Here is a 20,494-nt window from a genome sequence, read left to right on the forward strand (position 1 = left end):
ATAGTCATTCACTGTTTCTATTTGTACAACCTATGCAAGAAGGGAAATAGGTAATTTATTTTAATTCTAAGAGAATTAAAGTAATATTTTTATGCTGGCTGAGTTCATTATAACAGAATCAGTGAAGTCAGAGACTTTCAGTTAAAATATCACTCAAATATTTTGTAAGTGAAGAATATAGTCAAATTCAAATTTCTGTATTAAATACATAAGAAGTAGACATAACTTTTCATAACAAGCCATGAAAATACACATTTTAGTTTCGGAGTTTAAGGATCGCACAACAAAGAATCATTTTAGGTTTTAAAATAGCACACACACCTTGTAAGCAACCTGTTAGGGACTGGAGTTTTTGATGACAAGGTACCAAATAAATATAAATCTGACAAGCAAACATGGCTGTCAAGCATGCATATGAGATTATTTCTTTGGTTTGGAGGTTGCTGGATTCTTTGACTTATTATGAATTATTGGATAGTAATAGCTGAGAAATACCTGTGCTTCATGAGCAGCGATAATTCAATGCAAACAAATCTAAACTTAAGAGGGGATATTCCTAAAGTAGTATATTGTCATTTGTGTTAGCTCAGGCTGTCATAGCAAATTACTACCCACTGGGTGGCTTACACAACAGAAATGAATTTCTCACAGTTCTGGAGGCCGGGAAGTCTAAGATCAAGGTGCCGACTGACTTTATTCCTGGTGAGGGCTCTTTCCTTTGTTTGCAGACAGCTGTCTTCTGACTGTGTCATCACATGGTGGAAGCAGAGAGCTCTGGGGTCGCTCCCTCTTCTTATAAGAGCAGCAGCCCTATCAGATTAGAGCTCTACCCTTACGACCTCATTCAACCTTTGTCACTCCTCACAGGGTCTGTCTCTAGATACACTCACACTGGGTGTTTAGCTTTCAATGTATGAACTTTTGAGAGAATGCCAACATCCAATTCATAACACCATTAAAAAGGAGGAGAAAATATTTTTATTGGGGTGAGTGTACCAAAAACTTTCAGAAGAGGCTTTTAAGGTTGGTTTTAAAAGGATATGGACTTGCAGAGTGGGGAGGAAAATTATGCCATGATCTGAATAGTATATGTGGAAAGCAGAAGGGATGTAGGATCTATGTAGGGCTAATGAGGATTTCAGAATATAGTCAAATTCTGATTGGCTTCATAGTATGTTAGGAGAAAATGAGTGAATTTCAGGTCATTGAGAAATTTGAGTGATGAGTTATGAAGTTTGTCCTGTATTGTGTGAGCAGCAGGAACCCACAGTTTTAAAAAAGGACTGTTAAAATCAAAGCTGTTCTCCAAGAAGATTAATCTGATAGAAATGTCAAGGGCCTGAAATTGGCAGTTTAGTACTGGTCTGGTTAGGATGCTATATTAGTAGTCAGGAAAAAGGTAATGAGAGCCTGAGCTATAATAGTGGTAGCAGGTATTTACTCATGAGTCAAACACTGACCTTTCTCATAGGTCAATGCTCTAGTGGAAAACATACAAATAAACTAGTAATTATAATATAATAGGATAAAAGCTGGAATAAGATCCAACTGACTAGAAATATATAACAGTAACATTAAACTTGTATATGCCTGTAAAATATACTCAATATTTACAAAGCAAAAGTGAATAGAACTATAGGGAGAAACGTAAATCTACAATCACAATGGAATATTTCAACATGTATCACAAAATTGATGATAGGTTAAGCAGATAAAATATTAGAAAAGATACAGAAGATTTAAATAATGGAAGTAATTATATCAATGTTGGCTCAAATCAGAGAACAATATAGCCTCAGAGAATAATATATTCAGCAATTAGAGAATTTATCTAAATGCTGTTTCTCCTTTTCCGTTTCCCAAATTCTCTTTTATAGTCACTATTTCCCAACTTTTCAAAAGAAATACCTCTTATTCATCCCAAATCTTCCAGGATGCATCACCCGGGATAAACAATCTTCAGAGGAACAATCAGAGTATTGGTATTGGAGAAAGCTCTTAGAAACCTTTCATAGGCCACTGTCTTTTCCTGTCGTTTATGAATGTCTAGTAAGGGTGAGGCACGGCAATAGTAAACGGGTAGTTTCACCCTTTGGGGGATGTTCCAAACTCAATAGCATGGACAGTTGCAGTGATGAACTGTGGTTGTTTGACTACCTTACTCTTTCATACTCTCATTACCAAATAATGAGTTACTCCTGAGCAACTCACTCACTGGGGTAGGTGAGAAAGGGGGGCAGTGAGGACCTGGTGGAGCTGGCCCTGGTGCTGAGCCACCATGCCATAGCTATAGCCTGGCCAGTCAAAGGATTGGAGACTCTTAAGTCTTGCCCTGGCAAGAAGCACCTCCTGAGAAAGAAACTGGGAGAAAATGATAGATGTGGCTTAACCAATAACTGCTGATAATGATGAAACAAAAAGGAGCTTTTTAAACTATCAGTAATAAAATGTATCAACTGTATTGAGGAGAACACTTGATTATCTATTTTCCCATGGAAAATGCTATCAGAATGAATTATCATTTGAAGAGATGATTAAAAGTACTGAGCCAATAAGTGTAGCAAAATTGTTATAGAGATATGAATTAATATTGTTATTAAATTCTTATGCTTTTCTAAGTTACGTGATGTTTGTGGAGTTTATCCTTTTAAAAAGTATAATTTGTCATAATCTTATTATAATATTATATAAGTATTTACTTTTCCACCTAATTTTTAAAATTTATAATGTATTCTTTTCAAAGAGGTCTGCATCTCATAATATATAAGCTTTAGACCAACAAAACCTGAATCCATCCCTAGACTTGATACATTTTCTCTCTCTTCCTATTTGTCTTTCTGTTTTTTTCATCATTCTTTTTCATGCTCTTAAAAAAGTAGGACCTAAACTAATATATAAGGAATGTAAAATAAAATATTTTTTAAAAACCCCACCTATGATAAGTACCCTAAACTTCAGAAAACCAGCTTTATTAAATCAAGTTCTCCTTCTCTGATGTTAATGTTATTCTAATTATCAGATGCAAAATAAATTACTTGATATATTGTAACTTTTACTAACAAAACTCAATCTCATCTACTTACATTTAAAAATAAGATTTTTTTAGTGTTATAAATATAAATGAAAACCCAGAATAGCTAAATCCTGACTCATTCTAGTCATGAAGGTAATATTAACCCAAGGATAAATTAACTTTTAAACATATTAAAAAACATTAGTCAACTTAAAAAATTTGTGAATGATACATTATTTTTCAAATTTCTTTTACATGTATACAGGCAAAAATGTTTGGAGACAACTGAGCTAGACAAATAACTATGGAAGACTGTATAAATCAATCATGCAACTTTTTTAAGGGAGCTGCCATCTATTTTTAACTGTCCTGTTGGCAGATTTCAGGAGACAGCTGCATCAGATGGATGGAGGCTGCCTGAGGGTGTGAAGAACATTGTGTTGGCCCACTTATCTCCAGTTGTGAAACCTTTAAAAACCCTAATATTTAAAAAGAAGTAATTGAGGCTAAACATTTTTAAAGTCTGGGGTGGAAATAGCTCCCATTAGTGCCACAGAACAGAACACAGGGATCTATAGGCCTATAATAGCAGCAGTTTTGGCCCATTTCCCTCAAGGCCCTCCTTTTATTTGTCCAGAAATCCTTGTGTTCTTCTTATCAGTACTTAGGAACAGGTGAGAATGAGGCTGGAATTGATCCAGACCACCTTTTTTGCTCTCTTGTTGATGAATCTAATGGAGGTTCTTGTTTTTAGTTCAGATTTTTTTCCTGTATAACAGGCTTTGCTTTAGGGCTGCCTAGGACCTGGAGCACCAGCAGTAGATGATTTTGAGGGTAGGAACTCTCACTTCCCTCATGCTATTCTTATAGAAAAGGCGTCTATTCAAACTGATCCTAACTCCAGAATCTTTGTTCTTTTCATTTCTTCCCCCAGTCATTTTCCCTGGGGCTGAGTCTATCGGATCTACACAGGAGAGCATTAAGAGAGCTAATTGAAAAGATTGCTAAGCTTGCAAGAAGCCAGAGAGGGGCATTTTATTTCTCAGTTGGATGCCTGCTGAGCCACGGAACACGTAGGTCTCCCCTGGAGCTGTCATGGAAGTATGGTGATGAAATTACTAGGAGGACTTGACTTGTACCCTCTGGGACTTGGGGATAAACATGAATATAGAGACTGGTGCCTATTTCTAGTCTAGAGATTTCTGAGGGAGTCTCTCTGGATTAGCCCACGTTTGTGGGGCTTGAGGAGACTGTGGTAGAGTATACATGGATGAAGGAGGAGACAATCCCTTATCATATTCATTTGAAAAGGACCTGGAAGTTCTTGAGACTTCTAAGAAAAATGTTATCAGACAAAAAGGAAAACCACAAGTTGCCATGTAGGAAGATAAACTCTGTCTCAGGGGGGATAATACCTAGAATTTCCTGGTGTCTACTGCCACCATGTGGGTACTTGCATTTATTGAATTTAAATGTGAGTATTTCCCTCTAAGGCTGATCCTAAGCCAACATACAAAGAACTCTAAGTGTGCTTTAGTACTCTGCAGCCTCAGACTGGCTGCTAAGTCCCCTCAAGCTCCTCTGTGCTCTCAGACTCACAAGGAGCTTCCATCACTAAGTGCTCTTCTCTTCTGTAGCACTCTGTTAAAATAGGACTAAAACCAAGTTGCTGAGACCTCAGTGACTTTGAGCTCTGAAATCAGTTTGAGGCAGAGAAACTCTAAAATGGTCCCCACTTATCTGTTTCCCTTTATTCATGCCCCGTGTAACCATTTTACCTTTATTGTGGGTGGGACCTGTGTCTAGCTTCTAACTGACAGACTGTGGCAGAGGCGATTGGGTGTCACTTTCATAATTACATTATATAACGCTGTAACTTCTGTATTGCTAGCAGAGTACCCTGACTGCCTCTGGGCTTGAGTGCATGAAGCAAGCATCCATGTCTGGGAGACCCAGTGAAAATGAACTTAGGGCAACTACTGGCTGTCAGCAGGCAAGGCCCCCAGTCCAGCAAGACAGAGATCGCTGACTCCTGCTAACAACCAACCATATGAAGTTGGGGGCAGATTCCTCTCCAGTTGAGCTTTCAGATGAGATGCTGGAAACCTTGATTGAAGCTTCATGAGAGACCCTGAAGCAGAGGACCTAGTGAGCTATACGCAGGGTCTGCGAGATGATACATGTGTGGTGTTGTTAGCCACTAAATGTGTGCTAATTTGTTATACGACAATAGGTAACGGATATGCAGTTTTGTGGTTTTGCTTACGTCACTCCCCTCTTCACAGGACTGCAGTGTTAGTCCTTGGAGATTGTTCTTGGAAATAAACATAACTGACAATCACCACTCTGTGCTCGGAATTGTCCTTCTCCTTCCACCAAATGTCTGTTACCTGATCAGCTTTGTTGTGCTTTATTTCTCTGGGAAAAGTTGTCTCTCAGGTGATACCTTAGCTCCTCACACAAAGGGAGCTTTGTGGGGCCTGCCTGTGTTGTTCTCCAAATAAGCCTGAATAACCTTAAATCCAGCAGTGGTGCAGCTTGGCCTAAAGCTGAGAGCTCACACTATGTCAGATAATTTGTCAATTTCCAGATGCATTATCCCAGGGGTCCCCAACCCCCCAGGGCCACAGATCAGGGCTTCAGAGCAGTGAGCAGTGGGTGAGCAAAAGTTTCATCTGTATCTACAGCCACTCTAGTTGCAGGAAAACAAGCTTGGGACTCCCACTGAGTCTCCATTATGATGAGTTGTATAATTATTTCATTATATATCACAATGTAATAGTAAAAGAAATAAAGTGCAAAATGAATGTAATGCACTTGGGATCATCCTGAAACTATCCCACCCCATCAACTCCAGTCAGTGGAAAAATTGCCTTCCATAAGACCAGTCCCTGGTGCCGAAAGGTTGGGGACTGCTGCATTAACACTACAGTAGCTATAGTTATTAGATTGATTTTAAACTTTATTCTTCATTTAAAAAATGTTTCATGCCCTGTGAAATACTTGACTATGAGCAGAAATATAATTTTAAAAAAAACACATGTACTCCAGTGGTCATTTCAGTACTATTTACAATAGCCAGGACTTGGAAATAGCCTAAATGTCCATCAACAGAGGAATGAATAAAGAAGATGTGGTACATAATAAATATGATGGAATATTATTTAACCATAAAAAACAATGAAATAATGCCACTGGTAGCAACATAGATGGACCTGGAGATGATCATACTAAGGGAGGTGAGTCAGACAGAGAAAGACCAATATCATATGACATCACTTATATGTGGAAACTGAAAAGATGAGACAAATGAAATTATTTACAAACCAGAAACAGACTCACAGACTTTGAAAACACACTAATGGTTACCAGAGCAAAATGGTTGGGGAGAGGGATAAATGCAGAGTTTGAGATTAACATATATACATAACTAAATACAAAATTAATAATCAAGAAGGATCTACTGTATAGCACAGGGAACTCTCCTCAATACTCTGTAATAACCTATATGAGAAAAGAATCTGAAAAAGAATGAAAATATGTGTATGTATAACTGAATAACTTTGCTGTACGCCTGAAACTAACAAAATCATAAATCAGTTATACACCAACATAAACTAAAAGTTAAATTAAACAAAGGAAGACTATTGGATTTCTTGGATTTGACCAGACAGGAGGATAGAACTATTTGGTTGTGAATGTGTACCGCTCTCCAAGAAGAGGGAAAAAGGATTTTGAGATCCTCAGGGCCTCTACCTCAGTCTCAACAAGGCAGATAGCCTCTGGCCTCCAAACGAAGCCTGAGGATTAGGAGTGCCCTCTGGAGCCATGAGATGGGGACCACTCTGCAGAGTCTTGGAGGCGTGACTCACCCTCTCAAATCTCCCCCTTCCCTCCCCACCCCCACCCCACCAGCAGAGCTACAAAAGGAAGTGGGTAAGGCAGAGTGCTGAACCAAAAAGGATTATTCCTGAACTTTAAGATCTGAGGGAAATTCACCTTGCTAGATTTTGAATTTGCTTGGGATTTACCATCTTTTCCTTTTTTCCTGTTTCTCCCTTTTGGAATGCTAGTATATCCTATGCCTGGCCTGGCATATTTTGGAAGCTTGCCTGGTTTGGAAACTTGCCTGGTTCCACAGGTTCACAGTTGGAGAGGAGTTATGCCTCAAGATACTTGGAGACTCATACTTTACTTGATTTAGATGTCATTTAGATGGCACTTTAGACTTTAGAGTTCTTGCTGGAATGAGTTAAAGACTTTGGGACTGTTAGGATGGAATGAATGTATATTGTCTATGAGAAGGATATGAATTTTGAAGAGTCAGGGGTGGAATCTTTGTGTCCCATCAAATTCATATGTTGAAGCCCTAACCCTCAGTGTGATGGTATTTGGAAATAGGGACTTTGGGAGGTAATCAAGGTTAGATTAAGTCATGAGGGTGGGGCCCTCAGAATGAGATTAGTGGCTTTACAAGAAGAGGAAGTGAGAGACTTGCTCTTTCACAGCAAGGGAAGGCCAGGTGAGAACATAGAAAGAAAGTGGCAGTCTGCAAGCCAGGAAGAAGGCAGTAACCAGGAGCCGAATCAGTTGGTACCTTGATTTTAGACTTCTCAGTCTCCAGAATTGTGAGAAATACATGTCCATGTATTGTTTAAAGCCACCTAGTCTATGGTATTAATATTTTTATGCAGAGCTGACTAATGTAAAGAGTACAGGAACACTTACATTATGTTGCAACAGAGAGCATAAAAAAATTAGAATAGTTTAGGCAGGGGAAATGAAACCAAGGAAAATTTTGTCAAGATGGGAGAAATACATGTTTGTGTGCCAGTGGAAATGAGCTTGAGAGTGAATCAAGCCCCACCCTGAATGGATGTACTAATTCTAGGCACAGTGGAAAATAAGACTGATGATCTCTGCTGTCTTGACATTTACATTTTAATTGAAACATGATGTGTGTGTGTGTGTATATGTGTGTGTGTGTGTGTGTGTGTGTGTGTAAGGGAGACAATGAACAAACAAACAAACAAACAAAAAAACACCAAATGAGTTCATATCTGAGTAATGTGAATAATACTCACAAATCAGGCTATGTGATTCTAATAAATGGAATGAGTAAGAAACTGGGTGATACTAAGGATACTGTGTGGAGTTCATTTACTTCTTTATACTATAAGAAACAAAGAAGATTCTAAGAAAGCCCAAGGCAAAACAACGAAACATTGAACACTACAGAAAAAGCAATGCTCCAAATATAAAGCAACACAAAATTGTCTGATTTATAACATGGGTAGAGCAGTAAGAAAAGAGAATCTGCATTGTACATTGTCATGCTGAGTGGCACTTGGATCAAGACTTTGGAGATATAAATTAGGAAATCTATGAACAATGTTAAAATAATAATTGTAATATAGATACTGATGATGGACAGGGAAGCCTGGCATGCTGCAGTCCATGGGGTCGCAAAGAGTCGGACACAACTGAGCGACTTTGAAATTAATTTACAGGCAAAGCAAGCAAGACTAAATTATGGTTACAGAATAGAATGTAAATGTTATTCACCTTGACCAAGTTATTAACAGAAGTCAGGAGGGGATGGGGAAAAGAATGAATATAACATGCTAGAGGTCCTGTTATCCCCATCTACTATAGGAGAAATTCAAAGGATGATGTCTGTATTTGAAACTACTAGATAGAATTTTAGATATTATATTAAGACACACAAGTAGCCAGTGAAAGTGAAAAGTGAAAGCAAAAGTGATAGTTGCTTAGTCCTGTCTGATTCTTTGCAACTTTGTGTAGCCCACCAGGCTCTTCTGTCCATGGAATTCTCTAGGCAAGTATACTGGAGTGGGTTGCCATGGGATCTTCCCCATAAAACTAAAAATGGTAATATGAACATAAAGGGGGAAGAAGTGAGCAGAGTGGCAGGAAGTTAATTAAAAATGTCTTAAGATATATCAAGAAATAGTAGGAAGAGTAAATCATTAAGAAAAATGATACTAACCACCAGAAGAATCAAAGCAAATATATATGAAAGATTTTGCCTCTAGGTTTGGGAACTGATGTTACTAGTCAGAACACAGAATGATCACTTTTCATTACTGCTGTTGCTGTTGTTCAGTTGCTAAGTCGTGTCCAACTCTTATGTGACACCATGGACTTTAGCCCTCCATGGGATTTTCCAGACAAGAATACTAGTGTGGGTTGCCATTTCCTTCTCCAGGGGATCTTCCTGACCCGGGAATCCAACCTGCATCGCCTGTTTGGTAGATGGATTCTTTACCACTGAGCCACCTGGGAAACCCCTTGCTTTTCATTAGAAGGCTTCTATACTAATTGGATTTTAAAAACCATGTTTTATTTTGATAAAAATTTTTTTTAAATTTTTAAAAATTTTTTATTTTTATTTTATTTTTTATTAGTTGGAGGCTAAGATAAAATTTTTAAGAACTAAATATGTATAAACAACTTCCTGCAATTAGAAGAATGTCTCCTTCTCTCTGAGTAAGCTGTTTACAAAGAGCTTTTCTTGGGGTGGAGTGGTGTAGGCAGAAAACTTCTGAATTAAAATGATACCCACCATGCTTCCATCATTTCTGTAATGCTGAATTAGTATCCTTATATATTACCAAACAATGTCACAAAACGAAATTTTCTTCATTGTTTAAATCCTCACATATTGTTGGTTAGAATGAAAAAAAAATGGTACAGTCACTTTGGAAAACAGTTTGGTAGTTTCTTGTTAAGTTAAACATACAGACGTGAATATTTATAGTGATTTTATTTCTAATTGCTGCAAACTGGAACCAGCTCAAAGGTCCTTCAGGTGGTGAATGGATAAACAAACTAGTACATACATGCACTGGAAAATTATTCAACAATAACAAGGAATGAACTTCTGATCCATGTAGCATGGATGAATCCCAAATAACTATGCTAAGTGAAAGATGCCAGATGCAAAAGGCTATAGAGGCTATGATTTCATTTATGTGTGATTATATGATATTCTGGAAAAAGCAAATCTACAAGGAGAGAAAGCAGATTAATGGTACTATGTATTGCCCCAGAATTCACATGTTGAAGTCCTAGCTCTAGGATCTCAGAATGTGACCTTATTGGAATAGTGTCTGTATCAGGGAAATCAAGTTAAAAAGAAGCCTTTAGGTAGACCCTCATTCAGTATCACTGCTGTTCTTATAAAAAAAGGAAAATGTGGACACAGAGACATACAGAGGGAAGATGATGTAAAGAGACATAGGAAGAAATCAGTCATTTATAAACAAAGGAGAGAGGCCTGCAACTGATTCTTCCTTCTCAGCCCTGGGAAAAAAACCAAACTGGCTGACTACTTGATTTTGGACTTTGAGATGTAGATTTTCTATTCTTTAAGAAATTCAGTTTGTGGTACTTTCTTACAGGAGTCCTCGCAAACTAATACAAATGGTTTTTAGGGTGGGAGTGAGACAAGTGTTGACTAAAGGGTCACAAAGTGATTCTCTGAGGTGATGAGAAAGCTTTATTTCTTGATTGTGGCGGCTGCACGATTGCATATGTTTCACGCATATGTCAGAAATCACAGAACTCTACACTAAAATGGGAAAATTTCACTCTTTGTAGGATTATACTTCTATAAATACAACTTGAAAAAGTTAATGAAAATGACATTAAAAAATGTTACTTTTAAAAAAGTGGAGAAGTGACCCAGAGTGTGTGCATATACAAAGATATTTATTTTAATGTTGGTCATAATAATAAAATGACAGAATGAAACACAATGTCCAAAATAGGGGATTATTTGAACAAACAGTTAAAATCAGAGACAAAAGATAAAATTCTTTCCCTGACAGATCTTACATTCTAGAAAATAAGACAGCCAATACACAAATAGAGAAATAAATATATAAACATAATGTCCAGTAGTGATAAGTTCTGTGAAGAAGATAAAGCAGAGTAAGGAAGGAGAGTTATATGGAGCTGTGTTTTAAATACAGTAGTATGATGTTGACTGTGCTAGGTTATAATCCCCAGTTATTCCATGAAATACTAAGCTAGACATTGCTATGGAGGTATTTTGTAGATGTGGTTCAAGTTCATAATCAGTTGACTTTCAGTGAGAGAGATTATCCTGCATATCTGGGTGAGCATGATGCAATGATGAGTATGCTAAAAGACCTTACTAGCAGAAACTTCCTTGAAGAAGCAGATATTCCGGCTATGGTGAGAGAGAAAACTTGGGAGAAATTTATTATATCTAAGACCATGTTATCCTAGAGTTTTATTAATCAAGGAAGGGACTACAATTTTTTCTTTGTCATGGTAAGTGTTTTTAATTGGAGGATAATTTAATTGGAAGATTTATGTGTATATGTGCCTGTTCTTCCCAACCTCTAAATGTTAGTGAACTCAAAGCTCATTTTGTCATATCTCTTCTTTTTTCCATCCATGCTCACTTTGTAGTATTGATGACTCAAATATTTATTTTCATACATGTCTATCAACAGATAGCTTCACTTCACTATTTTAACGGTATCTAAAACTTAAAATGTCCAACACTCAGCTCTTGCTTTCCACCCTTCAAATCTGCTCTTTCCTTTTTCCACTAATCTTCCCATCCAAATAGATGCTACCACTACCAATTGTTCCTCTTGCCCTCAAATATCCTGTCTTGGGTTCATCAGTTTTTTTCTGTTGATCAGAATTGGCTCAAGAGATACAGTTCTGGTTGTTGCTTCCTTTGCTCTCAGAGAAGTAAAGTTATTAGTGATTCAAGTTAGGAATTTATTCAGTGTTCTGAATTTAGAGTTTTAACTGTCAACATCTTAAAAGAAAATATCTCATTTTTAGGCTACAGAAGAACAAACTTGGCCTACAGGGGGCAGCAGAGAACAGTGTGTTAAATATTTAGGCCCAGAGAAGACACTGGAAGCGTTTAGTTACTAAGCAACTCTCCCAAGCACTCAGATCACTGTCATCAGTAGTCAGCTCTGTCGTTGGATGATGGGAAGTAAGAGACTGGAGGGGAGTATCGGTGCACGTGTGCCTATCAGAGCTGGAAACCAATGGACAGACATGGCAGCAGTTTGCTCCACAGTAAAGTAAAGTCGCTCAGTCGTGTCTGACTCTTTGAAACCCCACGGACTGTAGGCTACCAGGCTCCTCTGTACATGGGATTTTCCAGGCAAGAGTACTGGAGTGGGTTGCCACTTCCTTCTCCAGGGGATCTTCCCAACCCAGGGATCGAACCCGTGTCTCCAGCATTGCAGACAGATGCTTTACCATCTGAGCCAGCAGGGAAGCACACAGGGATTATCAAATTCCCTGGAGAATCCATCACCTACTGAGATTATGATCTTTGTTGACTCCCTCCAGTTGTTCGATAGCACCCTGATAGTTAGCTATCAGTGAATTAGCTTATGCAACAAATGGACAAAAAGATTCACTGTTTTTAGACTGCCTAGTGTTGCTGTTGTTGTTTTTCTTTTTTCCATATTCCCTTTCTTTTACACATTCTGTTTTTGTGTTTGGCCCTTGATAGTCTAAAGTCTGTGGAAAGAAGGCCTACATATAAGTATTGTAGGGGTGCAAAATTTGCCACCCCCAAATCCTCTTTGGCATGAGGATTAGTTTAGGCTGATCATTTTTAAGTAATAGAAGACTCAGGAAGTCTCTCTTCTACAACCTGTTGGCTGTCTAAATAATTTAAAAGGCCTGTTCCCAGAATAGAGCTATCACCAGAGATATGGGTGGTGTTGAGGGGGAACTCAGCTAGGCTCAGGGGTCAGAGTCCACTCTGTGTTCCGTAGTTTCTACATGGCCAGCAAACATTTATTTACCAAGTGTTTACTTTTCTATTTCTATGTCAGTTACCTTCTTCCTCTCTAAAGTCTCCAACCTATTACTCGCAACATCCTCATTTGTCTTTAGCTGAAGATGGTATTCAAGGTGAGGTTTTAGGTCCTTTTGGCAAGTAACTCAGTTTTTCTGCATCTCTCCCAGGGGTACATGTTATTAAACTTTTCTTGTTTTTTTTTTTTGTCTCATGTCAGTTTAATTCTTAGACCGTTGTGAAGAATTTAGAAGGACAGAAGAAAGTTTTTTCATCTCCAACAATACTGAGAAAGAAGGAACTGATACTTGACTTGGGGAGATGAAAAGCAGTTGGTTTCAACATTTGGGGCTGTTACCCACAGTGAGAAATACATCTTATCTCACCAACCAGGACATATCTACTCATAATAAAAAAACTCATGCAATAGCAATTACTTACCCTTTTCATATAAAGATATTTTCTCTGGTATTTTCTATTTTATTTCTCTAACATTTTTTTTTCTGATTGTGACCATTAAGATTATATAATCCACTAACAATTGGGTTGAGGCTCTGAGATGAAAAATTCTGAGCTATAAAATATGAAAAAGACAAAAAGTTGAAAGTCATCTCCAGGTTTAGCTTGTGTGGTGAGGAAAATAGCTACCGCTAATTGAAAAACAAAGAAGAAACTGGAAAGAGAAATTGATCAAGTTTCCTGTGGCTACTGTAACAGATGTGAAAGGAAAATATAAAAATGGAGTTGGTTTTGCTAAGAAAACTCTCTAACCAGGAGGCCACTGAGGAGGCGTGACTTGTGTGCATCTTGGCCTGGATGAAATCTGGCCTTTTGATTCTTGTCTTACTCAGCATCCTTGTTGGACTGTTATTACTCTAGGGGGCTCTTCGCAGCCTATCTGCCTTCTGGGCCCTTCCCCTAGAGCAACTCATGATTCCTTAAGGACAGATGTTTCCTGCCTTGCGTCAGGGTCGGTCATGGTTCTTTGGCAGGCCATGTGGCTTTTATCTCTGTGGGCCCCTGCCTCTTTCTCTTCTCCAGAACACTCTTCTGGTTTTTATCCCAATCTGTGTCTCCCAAATCGCAATTACTTAGACCCCCAATAGAACTCTTTGTTCTTTGCAACCTCAATATTTATTACTATCCAACACAAATGACCATAAACGTGGTAGCTAAAACAATGGAAATTTATTCTCTCATGGTTCTGGAGACCAAAAGCCCAACATCAATATCAGCAGGCCAAAGTCAGGAGGTTGGCAGAACCACGCACCCTCCACAGGCTCTAGGTGAGAATCTGTCCCTTGTTTCCCCAGCTTCTGAGGAGCTGCTGTCATTCTTCAGTGTTTACTTCCACGGTCACACTGTCTTCTCTTCTTTTGTGTGTACTCTCCTGCCTCTCTTTCCGGGACATTTGTGATTGCAGTTAGGGCACACCTGGATAATCTAAAATAATTACTCAGTGACATCTGCAACACTCTCACCCCACGCACTTTTTTTGGCCTTGTAACATTCATAGGTTCTGGAGATTTTTGCATGTAGATAACTTTTTGGAGACTATTATTCAGTCAACTAGGAGAAAAATAGATTGAGTTCAGTTTTTGAACGGAGAGATGCTCAATTAGCTTGAAAGTAAGAAAATAAGACTGGAATTTATTATTATATAAAAGATGAGGGCTATAATTATATTTTGGGTGTTTATTAACATCAGGGAAAGTTGAAAGTCTGAGTGGAGGTGTTTATGGAAGCCTGAACCAAATTTATCTTCATAAAACATACAGTGTTGTTCAGTTCAGTCACTCAGTCGTGTCCGACTCTTTGCGACCCCATGAACTGCAGCACTCCAGGCCTCCCTGTCCATCACCAACTCCCGGAGTCTACCCAAACCCATGTCCATTGAGTCGGTGATGCCATCCAGCCATCTCATCCTCTCTCGTCCCCTTCTCCTCCTGGCCTCAATCCCTCTCAGCATCAGGGTCTTTTCCAATGAGTCAGCTCTTTGCATCAGGTGGCCAAAGTGTTGGAGTTTCAGCTTCAACATCAGTCCTTCAGTGAACACCCAGGACTGATCTCCTTTAGGATGGACTGGTTGGATCTCCTTGCAGTCCAAGGGACTCTCAAGAGTCTTATGGGACAAAGAACATGCTCAGATGTCTGGAAAACTACCAGACTGCATGTCTACAGGCACATGGGTTTACCAGATAATCGTGCCCTTTCCTTATTCCCTTTCTCCCCCTCTCCCTCCCTCTTTCCTTCCTTCCTTTTTTCTTTCTCACCCACCTAGGAAGACACAATATATTACAGTAGATTTAGAACCTCTTTGTACAAGTATAGGTTAGTGCATAGTACAATCTTTGCGATACAATAGGTTACTTGACAAAATATTTGTTGGATGATTGTGATAATTTTTTTTTAAACTGACCACCTAAAAATCTAATATTTTTCTGGTGCATTATGTGCCTCTTCTTGGCTACCAGAAACTGCATTCAGAATTTGACATGAGACCTTAGAGAATATATGATTCTGGTTGTAACCCCTCACTTTTACTTTTGAGGTAACAAGAGCAGAGAGGATAAGTGATTTGTCTAAAGTGATCTAGTGCTTTTTTCACCACACTCCTTTGCCTTTTCACCTTCATTTTAAGCCAAGCTTCTCTAGTTTACCTGTCAACCTGAAGAAGCAGTGCATGCATGCATGCTAAGTCTCTTCAGTCATGTCTGATTCTTTGTTATATTATGCACTGTAGCTCACCAGGCCTCTCTGTCCATGGGATTCTCCAGGCAAGAATACTGGAGTGAGTTGCCATGCCCTCCTCCAGGGGATCTTCCCGACCCAGGGTTCGCATCTGCATCTCTTATGTCTCCTGCATTGGCAGGCAGGCTCTTTACCACTAACACCACCTGGGAAGCCTGAAGAAGGAGAACTATTACTAAAGTGGGGTAATACTTTGAGTCTTTCCCCTGTTGGTATTTATTTCCTTCAAAAGCAAAATGCTTCATTCCATTGGGATCGGGAGTGACTCATCTAATCACAGCCTTACACAGTGGAGCCACTCTCATACCTTATATCTGCTTCCTTCTGCAACTTTGGAAATATGCAGTGGCATTTTTTGGATTATCATTAGTAATGGGTAGAACAGGGCTTCTATATTAATAGCTGGAATAATGGAAGGCTTAGACTTTCTACAAAGAGCAGGACAGTGTGGCACAACAAGGAAATATCTCACTGGAAAAGTATTATCAGAAAGCAACGTCCTATGCCACAGTTATCCTCTGGAGTAGACGTTTTTGACTTCAGATCATCTGCAAGTTTTTTTTATAGTGAAAAGAAATTATGGTGAAAATAAAGATTTTTTTTCAAGAGACTAATTTTACCTAAATAAGTCAAGACTGGATCTCAGTAACAGTGTTAGTTACCTTTTGAAGACACAGATAATTCTAGCCAGGGGTTGGGTGAAGTGGCAGATATTGTTCAGGCTCATTCATCATAGAGAAGTCACATTATGTTGAGTAATTTAAGGAGTAGGCTGTGTTTAGTGGAGCATACTGTGAAGTGACCTGGAACCGGTGGGAAGAAAATTATGAAGAAGAATATTGCTACTACTAATCTAATGCTGAGAATGGCTTTGTGTTGTCAGAGAACACATAAAATGTGGATTGAATGAACAGAGTTTGGTCAGAAGTTTATGGGTAATTTTGGAACAATTTCTTATTGTGAAGCATGGGAAGATGGGAGGTTTCATTTACAAGTACTTTTGTGGCAGGCACTGTGATTTACAGATATTATTTCATTTGATTGTCAGTCTATGGAATCTGGACATTCATTCATTCAGCAGTAAGTAGTAAGTGAAGGTTTTTTGAGAATTACATGGTATGAGTTATACTTTAGGAAGATTAATATGACAGCATGTGAGATGACTTATTAAGTTGATGAGAAACTGGAGGTGCTTAGTAGATAATGACCATAGTCCTGCTGAGAAGTAATGAGGATGTAAGCCAGAATGAAGGCACTGGAAATAGAGAAGAGGGGATGAATTTGGATGAAATTTGATGAGATATAATTAAAGACTGAGTGAAAATAAGTTCATTTTAGACAGTGGATTTGGTTTTATGGAGTTGTACAGTCCATGGATTCTCCAGGCCAGAATACTGGAGTGGGTAGCCTTTCCCTTCTCCAGGAGATCTTCCCAACCCAGGGATCAAACCCAGGTCTCCTGCATTGCAGGCGGATTCTTTACCAACTGAGCTGTCAGGGAAACCCTTTATGGAATTGAGGTAGGGTCTAAACAATTGGAGATGTTTTAGCTGAATGTGATTTTTAATGACATGCTGACTGCAATAGGAAGATTTATACGTTTGGCCCATCCGCCCTCATTCATACTTGGCAGTGGGACTCAGTATATGGAGTCAGTAGCTCTGGCTTAGATCCCTGTTGACCACTTTTTTCTGCCTGACTTTGGGCTATTTACTTAGCCAGGCACAGCCTTAGCCTTCTCAGTTGCAGTATGTCCATGACAAATACCTTTTACCTAGAGTCCTTGTGAGGCTTATATATGATAATTCATGTGCTTGTTCAAAATGGAAGCCTAATAGATGGCTATCATTGTTCATGCTATACTTTATTCGCCTTATTCAAACTCATTCTCATATGAGTATGCAGTGGATTTTTCCAGTGACTGCACGATGTGTTGTATTGTGTTGCAACAGACTGAATGGAGAAGCAGGTATGAGAATCCAACTGTCTTTTATTAACCTAAGTTCAGAAGCAATTTGTAAAAATTTAAATAATACTACTCTTCTCACTGAATTCTTATCTTTGGAAAACACTTATAAAAGCAAAAGGAAAAAATATTGAGTAAAAAAGAAAAAATACATGTGATGAGTTCATTATTGTCATTTGTCCATAAATAAACATGTGGAATTTGTGAATAAGTATTTAAATATATCTCATTTAAAAAATTTTAATACAATAGATATTGACAGATATCACCCCTATAACAAAACATCTCTTAGGGGCTCTCATAATTTTTAGGATTTGCAAAGGGATCCTGAAACCCAAAAATTTGAGAACTGCTAATTTAGAAACCTGAGAGTGGGATCCAATGGGCTGGTGTCTACTTCTCAGAGTCCAATGTCCATTGAAGACTTTAATAAATAGCATTTCTTTTCTGGCAGCTGACAAGTAGCTGAAGAGGTGAGCTTCTGGGAGGGAATGATAAGGGGAATTAGGACTGGGGACTTTAAGGGAAATGATAAGCCTGGAAAGGCTGGTTTTAGAAAGTGCTAAACCTCTCCATTCAGTTTTTTTCTGCCATACCATACTGCTTTCTAAGAGTGTTTTAGGATGAAAGATTGATAGCATATTCTAAGAATTATTTGTTTTATAGACTTTATCATGCTTTTGGCATGTAAAGTGTTCACTGGGGACTATTCCTGGAAAGAGTCTAATTATAGAAAGTTTTGTCACCACTTGACCCTTAATATGGAAGGACTGAAGTTCAACTGACTCAGTTTAAGTTCATTCACGTTCCAAGCAGCTTTAGGATAGAAAATCAGAGTCTTCTTTATTTAAAGCGTCTCTCTAAAATCCTGTAGAGGGGGCTTTTGTTAATTTGTGGCAGGTTCTAAAGATTAAAGTGATGGTGTTCTTTCCCTACTCTTTTCCTTTCTTGAAATACTTCTAGAAAATTTGCTAATGTGATTGCCAACTAGCGATCACAAGTCAAGACATATGTGACAGTCTGTTTTTCAGCCTGCACGTACTACTCATGGTCTGAGGTATTTAATGTTGTCTTTTCCTAGCCCTGAGTTTTTTTGTTTTTTGGTTTTTTTTGACAAAAAAAATCTTGGCAAAAGAAAGATTAAAGGCTTTAAAAAGAAACAAAAACAAACAAAACTCCTACATTCCAAGGTGTGCGTGCTCAGTGCTGAGTCTGTCCAACTCTTTGTGACCCCATGGACTGTAGGCCACTAGGCAACTCTGTCCATGGGATTATCCTGGCAAGAATAGGGGAGTGGGTTGTCATTTCCACCTCCAGGCGATCTTCCCCCACCCAGGGATCCAACCTACCGCTCATGCATTGACAGGTGGATTCTTTACCACCTTGGGAAGCCCCAAGGTAAATTTTGCGTAATAAAAGAATTCTTTTGCATTGTCACTTGCACTTTCAAAGGTTTCATTTTAATGCAGTCTGATTCTATTACACCTTTTGTAGTTACTTGGAATAGTCTGCTAATTACTGTTATTCCCTAGATAAGGTTACCAGATAAACTAAGTTAAGCTAAGTTAAGTGAATGTCGCTCAGTCAGTCCGACTCTTTGAGACCCCATGGACTATACAGTCCATTGAATTCTCCAGGCTAGAATAAGTGGTCTCTCCAGGCGATCTTCCTAACCCAGGGATGGTTGGGCGATCTTCCCAGCCCAGGGGTGGAACCCAGGTCTCCCGCATTGCACAGGTGGATTCTTTGCCAGCTGAGCCACAAGGGAAGCCCAAGAATACTGGAGTGTCCCTTCGCCAGCGGATCTTCCCCATCCAGGAATCAGACCAGGGTCTCCTGCATTGCAGGCGGATTCTTTACCAACTGAGCAATTAGGGAAGCCCTGTCAGATAAAATACAAGGTAAATTGACAAAAAAAAAAAAAAAAAAACAACAAGGTAAATTTGAATTTTAGGGAAACAATGAATCATTTTTTAATATGTGTGTCGTCAATATTGCATAGGATAATGCTTATATTAATGAATGATTGGTTGTTTATCTGAAATTTGAATTTAACACCCTATGCAATAATTTTGCTAAATTTGGCAACCCTTACCTAAGCACAAACTGGTTCTCTGTCTTTACTGAGCATTATACAGAACAGGTTGTATTTCAAATGGCTTTATAGTTAAAGACAAAAATTTAATTTTCTCAGTGAAACAGTGATTAGGTGGTATGGTAAAATTGTTTCTTTGTGTAGAACAGAAGGGTTAATTCTCAGAAACAGAGTCCTGAGACTAGCGCAGGGCTTGCAAATCCTGTTTTGCTGCTTAGTTTGGGAAACTGTCTTCTTATGGGTAAGCTGGCTCCACCCAGCTGCTGAAAAAGAGATACGAGTTGTTAACAAAACCGGAAGCTGGATAGGCTGCCTTTGCTTCTCAAGGTAAGTGTCTCCTGTTTTCTTTCTGCCAGAGCTTTTTGTAAGGCACTTAAGAATTAATTCCAGCTCCGTGACTGTACTGAGAGCGCAGTCGCTTGTGCTGACCCGGGCTGCTGGAGACGCAGGATGGATATCTTATTAACGAACTGTGTTCTGAAGCTTGTGAGCTTGTGAGCTTCTGTTGAGCTAATGAGTGTTCGCTAAGGAGTTAGGTTAATAATATGTCCCGTGACTTTGACTACAGAGCTTTAATCCCATGAAAAGGGTGATTGTAAGCAGAGACATGTTTGGGACCATGAAAAGCCCTGACTTTATTCGTGCATCAGTGTTTAGTCCTTAATTTTTAGCAATGGAAACTCCCTTTTTACTTAACCTAATGGCATACTTTATTTGATCTTTAAAGTGTCTTTTAATTTAGGAATCTTAGCTCCCCCACCCCTAGCTCTGGTGTGCCTTTAGAATTTCAGAGAGGCTCTGGGGTGACTAGGTGTTACCTCTGCCTTATCTTGTCAT

General features: G+C 38.7%; 1 protein-coding gene across 1 annotated transcript in view; it reads left to right on the top strand.

Annotated features, from left to right (window-relative positions):
* The first annotated feature begins 19,883 nt into the window (after window positions 1-19,883).
* The window catches only part of FRRS1 (ferric chelate reductase 1), a 53,566-nt gene continuing 52,955 nt past the window's right edge, over window positions 19,884-20,494 (top strand). Inside the window, exon 1 of the mRNA XM_020911959.2 lies at window positions 19,884-19,984. The gene's annotated coding sequence lies outside the window, so the exon portion shown is untranslated. The remainder of the gene's footprint in view (window positions 19,985-20,494) is intronic.

This window comes from Odocoileus virginianus, chromosome 5 (genome assembly GCF_023699985.2).
Source record: "Odocoileus virginianus isolate 20LAN1187 ecotype Illinois chromosome 5, Ovbor_1.2, whole genome shotgun sequence".
Lineage (NCBI taxonomy): Eukaryota > Metazoa > Chordata > Mammalia > Artiodactyla > Cervidae > Odocoileus > Odocoileus virginianus.